This window comes from Suricata suricatta, chromosome 2, assembly GCF_006229205.1.
Source record: "Suricata suricatta isolate VVHF042 chromosome 2, meerkat_22Aug2017_6uvM2_HiC, whole genome shotgun sequence".
In the NCBI taxonomy this organism is placed as follows: domain Eukaryota; kingdom Metazoa; phylum Chordata; class Mammalia; order Carnivora; family Herpestidae; genus Suricata; species Suricata suricatta.
Genome location: NC_043701.1, coordinates 1,374,454 through 1,379,410, shown reverse-complemented (window position 1 = coordinate 1,379,410; position 4,957 = coordinate 1,374,454). Strand labels below are relative to the sequence as shown.

The following is a 4,957-nucleotide window of genomic DNA, read 5'->3' as shown; positions in this document are numbered from 1 at the left end:
GGGGGCCTTGGCAGCACCCCGTTCCCTGCCCGCACACAGGGGGGCCTTGGCAGCACCCCGTTCCCTGCCCAGGCACGGGGGGGACCTCAGTGCACCCCATTCCCTGCCCAGGCATGGGGGGGGCCTCGGTTGCTCGGAAACGAATCGCTGTCCTTCGTTAACAGTCCAGTCGGTCTTGCTGTCTTTATCTTTTTTTAATAATTTATTTGTTTTTAAATTCACATCCAAGTTGGTTAGCTAGCGTGCAGCAGGGATTCCAGGAACGGAGTCCCTACTGCCCCTTCCCCGCTTCCACCACGCCCTCCCTCCACCCTCCAGCAACCCCGTGGGTTCTCCGTCTTTCAGGGTCTCTTAGGTCTTGTCCCCTCTGCTTTTGTATTATTTTTGGTTCCCTTCTTTTTTGTTCATCTGTTCTGTCTCATAGTCCTCGTGAGTGAAGTCATACGCTTTGTCTTTCTCTACTTTTGCTTAGCATAACACCCTCTGGTTCTACCCACAAGCTGCAAATGGCAAGATTTCATTCTTTTTAAACGCTTAGTAATACTCCAATATATATATATATATATGCTACATCTTCTTTATCTGTTTGTTCATCCATCAGTGGACATTCGGGCTCTTTCCATACTTTGGCTGTTGTTGACAGTGCCGCTGTGAACCCTGGGGTGCACGTGCCCCTTCGAAACAGCTCACCTGTGTCCCTCGGATAAGTACCTAGTAGTGCAGTTGCTGGGTGGTAGGGTAGTTCTGTTTTTAATTTTTTGAGAAACCTCCACACTCTTTTCCGGAGTGGCCGCACCAGTTCGCGTTCCCACCACCAGTGCACGAGGGCTCCTTTTTCTCCACGTCCTCACAGCACCTGTCATTGCCTGAGTTAATGTCAGCCACTCTGACAGGTGTGAGGCCGCACCTCATTGTGCTTTTGGGTTGTATTTCCCTGATGATGAGTGATGATGAGCATTTTTTCATGTGTCGATTGGCCATCTGTATATCCTCTTTGGAAAAGTGTCTATTTATGTATTTTACCCATTTCTTCACTGGATTATTTGTTTTTTGGGTGTTGAGCTTGATAAGTTCTTTATAGGTTTTGGATACTAACCCTTTATCTGATAGGTCATTTGCAAATATCTTCTCCCATTTCTTCCGTTGCCTTTTAGTTTTGCTGATTGGCTGTCTTTATCTTTTAAAAGAAAGCTGCATATCAGAGATTAAATCTAGTTTTCGAATGACAGCATTACCGGAATATAACGTACACACCACACAACGCACACTCCAGGGGAGCAGTGTGGGTCCGTGTCCCCCCGGGTGCGCCGCTGTCCCAGCAGCTGAGTGCGGGGTGGTTTTTGTCTCCTCAGAGGGACTGTGCCCATTAGCAGGTCACTCCTGCCCGGCGTGGGTGAGCTCGTCTGCGTTCTGTCTCTGGACGCGGCGTGTGACCAGGGGCCTACAGCCTGTGCCTGGACTGACCAGCTGCATTCACTTGTTGCAGGAACCGGTGCTTCTTTCTGTTTTCCGGCTGAAGGCTGGTCCCGCTTGGTGGCCGGGCTGCAGGCCCTTCCTCGGCTGAGGGACCTTTGGGTGGTTTCCCCTTTTAAGCAGCTGTAATAATACCGCCACGACCATGCACGGACAGCCCACCAGAGGGCGGAAGGATCAGTAACATCTGGAATTTGCTTCCAGTGTTCTGAGAGCAGGGGCCGCGGGTGGACGCAGAGATGGCCCAGACTGGCCAGGAGGTGGCACCTGCTGGAAGGGGCGGTGGGGTGTGGACGCGTATCTGCGTCTTGTCTACTTTGGCCTGTGTCCACACGCTCCCCCTAATCTACAAAACCCTTCGTAATGTACACAGACATCAAGTTGTTTGAGGCCCTGTGAGGTCCTACTTGTTGGTCTGTCCTTGTTAGATTTTAGCTAACCAGCTTCGCTTTTCTACTTCAGTTTTGGTTTTCAGACATACGTGTCCCTTCTGCGGGGAAAGACTGCTTCTCAGCCCGTTTTCTCAATTTAGTAGTTGGATTTTAACTCCAAGACCGTTGTTACCTTGAGAACTGTCGTTACCTTGAACTTCATAATTGTTTCTCTAAATTTTTATTACTTGGTTTCTTACTGAGGCTTTCAAAGGTCATCCGCCATGTGAGCTCAGAAGTAACTTCACAGTAAATAGATTCTTAGTGTTTAGGGAAATCGCCCCTGAAACTGCCTTCCCCCGTGCAGGGTGCTCCCAACCTGACCTCCAGGTGCGCCCTCCCGTTTCGTTTGGGTGAACACGAGTGCTGAGCACATTTGCGTTAAGCAGTTTGGTGATTTTTGTGTCACATCACCTACTTGCCACCGCGCCTCGTCCGTATGTCCCCGTCACGAGGTGCTCACGACGCTGTGCGGGCCGGCCGTCGGCTGCGCGTAGGACCCGGTCTGTGAGCCGGGAGCGCACCGAGTTCTAACACGGGAGGCAGACGCCGCCGGACCGTGAGACGCCCGTAGTGGGAGCTGCGCGCCGGGAGGCGAGGGCGGCAACGGGAAGGGACGCTGGCTGGTGGCGAGGCCTTCCCCGGGGAGGTGGGCGGCCGCAGACGTGGCTGAGGTGAGGGGGGCGCGAGAGGAGGTGGATGCCAGGGGGGCCGAGCCCCTGGCCTCTGGGGGCAGCGGTTCGAGGCCTGGGCTTTAGAAAGGTTAAACCTGCGCTCGGAGCGCCAGCGTGTCCTGGGTCGCTGGCGTGCGATGGCCTCAGCAGTGCGTTTCCAAGCTCATCGGAGCGTGAGTGACAAGGGAACACTCGTGGGGGCGCGCCTGGCCGGCTCCGCCCGTGGGGTGTGCGGCTCAAGATCTCGGGGTTGTGGGTTCGAGCACCCTGTTGGGTGTAGAGATTACTTTACAAAATAAAAGTTTTTAAAAAAGAAAACACGTGAGCCTCCTTTCAGAGGAGCCTGAGATTTTGATTCTGTATGTCCGGGTGGGGCCGGGAAGCAGCTGCTGGTTTCCATCTTAGGAGGTTCCAGAACTCCGGGACACCACCATGTGGGGGTTAAGCAAGGAAACAAGTCTTAATGAGAGAGCGCCCGTGTCATCTTCATTTTAAAACTTGCGTCCTTGAGGCACCCAGGAGCTCAGCCAGTTAAACCTCCGACTCTTCATCTCCGCTCAGGTCATGATGTCACAGTGGTGAGTTTGAGCCCCAAGTCGGGCTCCACGCTGTCAGCAGGGAGCCTGCTTGGGATTCTCTCTCTATTCTCTCTCTCTCTCTCTCTCTCTCTCTGTTCCTCCCCTGCTCGCACTCACCAGTGCTCGCTCTCTCAAAATAAATAATTTCTTAAAAAGTAGAATAAAATTACGTTCTCTCGGGGCGCCTGGGTTGCTCAGTCGGTTAAGCCTCCGACTTCAGCTCAGCTCAGATCTCACGTTCGTGGGTTCGAGCCCCACGTCAGGCTCTGTGCTGACAGCTAGCTCAGAGCCTGGAGCCTGCTTCTGGTTCTGTGTCTCCTTCTCTCTCTGCCCCTCCCCCTCTCATGGTCTGTCTCTCTCTGTATCAAAAATAAATAAAACATTAAAAAAATTACGTTCTCTAGGCTTCTTGAGCAGAGTAGATTTTACTGAGTCAGGAGGGCGGGACAGAGGGACACTGTTGCTCTGAAGTCCCGGTCCCCACGTCCGTACCCTGGGGCCCACCATTCTCCTTTGGGTCTCTGTGAGTTTGTCGGGGGTAAGGCCCTCACACGAGTGGAATCAGCCAGTGTTTGTCCTTCTGAGACAGGTTTCTGTCACTGAGCGCGGTGTCTCCAGGGTCACCTGTGATGCGCCCGGTGGTCGGGATTTCCTCCTCCTTAAGGCCGACACTGCATCTCACGTACGTGTCCCGTTCGTCCACTCGTCCCTCGAGAGGTGGCAGCGTTGTCTCCTCCATCACGAGAAGTGTCCGCTCACGTCCCCGCGCCCCCTTCCCGGAGGTCACACCTAGAGGCGGGCCTGCGGGGTCCTACGGAGGTTCCCGGGCTCAGCCTTCCGAGCGCCTGCCCAGCGTCCTCCAGGGCGGCGACGCCGGGTCCCGACCCCCCCCCTACTCGCCAGCACGCGCTTTCTGCTCTCTCCTCTCTCCCCGCTCCTCACTGCACTGTCAGCGCAGAGCCAGACGCAGGGCTGGAGCTCACGGGCTGTGGGCCCCTGACCTGGGCCGCGGTGAAGAAGCAGACACGTAACCGACTGAGCCCCCAGGCGCCCTCTTCTTCCATTTTATAGACCTGAAGCTTCAACCTGCAAACTTCAGGTGTTTTTAAAGACGAGGTTTATTATTGGCCGGAGGAAGCTCTGAACATACAGATCGCGGTGCTGCCGGCCCCGGCGCCGTGCTGCAGACACGCGAGGAAGGCGCTCGGGCCGCCGGGTCTACGACGGCCTGTCCGCGGCCTTTGCTAATGGGGGAGCTCCCGCTTTTCCTTCGGAAGTAGATGGTGAGAGCGAGATGGCGCGTGTGTACGAGTTCCATTAAAGCCCCACTCATAGTGTTGGACTACTAAAAGCAAACGCGTGAGGTTAAGATCTTCCAGTTACTCATAGAAACTCCCACCGGGTAAGAAGACTGTAGATGACAGAGCATAAGAATCATTATACTTAAGCATCAAAGAGGAGAAATTTAGAAAGTCGCTGGTAAAGCAGCTCATTTGAGGGGGCCTTACGGATCTCCACAGAGACGGGCATAAACACGCACTTCTCTTACGGCTTTCAGTTCATAAAGTACTGTGAGTCAAACATTTGGAATATGCGGATTCTTCCTGATGGTGGCAGGGTCTCTTAACCGCCCTTCCCTTTTAAAGTCAGGGCGCTCCTCCCCGGCCGCTTCCTTTGGTAGAGTCGGTGCGGCTGTTTGCCAGCCTGCCTGGAGGTGAGCGTGAGGCCGTGGGCGGCCCGCGTGCGCACAGGGTCCTCGGGGCGTCCTCGGGGGGGACGCGGGGCGGACGCGGGGCGGACG

The 4,957-nt window shown here is 54.8% G+C and overlaps 1 protein-coding gene across 4 annotated transcripts in view; it reads left to right on the top strand.

Moving 5' to 3' along the window:
- UBE3C (ubiquitin protein ligase E3C) overlaps positions 1–4,957 on the top strand; it is a 98,474-nt gene that overhangs the window by 79,458 nt on the left and 14,059 nt on the right. The window lies entirely within an intron of this gene.